The sequence below is a fragment of the Macaca thibetana genome, chromosome 14 (assembly GCF_024542745.1).
Source record: "Macaca thibetana thibetana isolate TM-01 chromosome 14, ASM2454274v1, whole genome shotgun sequence".
NCBI classification, from domain to species: domain Eukaryota; kingdom Metazoa; phylum Chordata; class Mammalia; order Primates; family Cercopithecidae; genus Macaca; species Macaca thibetana.
Window position 1 is genome coordinate 79,404,499 of NC_065591.1, and position 944 is coordinate 79,405,442.

A 944-nucleotide genomic window follows, 5' to 3' on the forward strand; every position below is an offset into this window, starting at 1 on the left:
GTGGATACACAAAGGACAGAAAGAAATGAAAGCATACCACCACAAAATGTCAACAAATCATAAGGGAAGATAGCAAGAGTGAAAGAAAGAAACAAAGACATTACAAAACAGTCAGAAAACAATTACAAATGACAATAATAAATTATTTACCATCAATAATTACATTAAATGCAAATAAATTATTTAATCAGAAGACACAGAGTGATTACATGGATTAAAAAGCAAGCTCCAACAACATACTGCCTACAAGCAACTCATGTTAGTCTTAAGGACACAAATAGGATGATAGCAAAGGGATAGAAAAAAAATATTTCATACAAATAAAAACCAAGAGAGCAGGGGTATCTATTCTTGTATAATACAAAATAGACTTTAAATCAAAAACTGTCATAAGAGACAAAGAAGGTCATTATATAATGATGGAGGCATCAATTTACTAAAAGGATACAATGGTAAACATGTACACCCAACAGGAAAACACTTAAGTATATCAAGAAAATATTAACATAACTAAAGGAAGAAATAGACAATAGTTAGAATACAATAATAGTAGCAGATGTCAACATCCCACTTTCAACAATGAATGTATCATACAGACAGAAAATCCATAAGGAAATGTCAGTGCTCACTTTGGCAGCACACACACTAAAATTGGAATGATACAAAGATTAGCATGGACCCTGCACAAAGATGACATGCAAACTGGTGAAGCATTTCATATTTTTTTATTATCAGAGCAAAGCAAATCAAAACTACAGTGAAATAATATCTCACCCCAGTTAAAATGGATTATACCCAAAAGATGGGCAATACCACATGCTGTCAAGAATGTGGAGAAAAGGGAACCACTGTACACTATTGGTGGGAAAGTAAATTACCACAACCACTATGAAGAATATTTCAGAGGTTCGTTAAAAAACTAAAAATAGAGATATTGTACTATC

At 32.1% G+C, this 944-nt stretch overlaps 1 non-coding gene across 1 annotated transcript; it reads left to right on the forward strand.

The window, feature by feature from the left end:
* Window positions 1–621: 621 nt before the first annotated feature.
* LOC126936649 (U6 spliceosomal RNA) lies at window positions 622–725 on the forward strand. Its single transcript, XR_007719481.1, has one exon. It is a non-coding gene; the product is annotated as a U6 spliceosomal RNA (small nuclear RNA).
* Window positions 726–944: the final 219 nt, after the last annotated feature.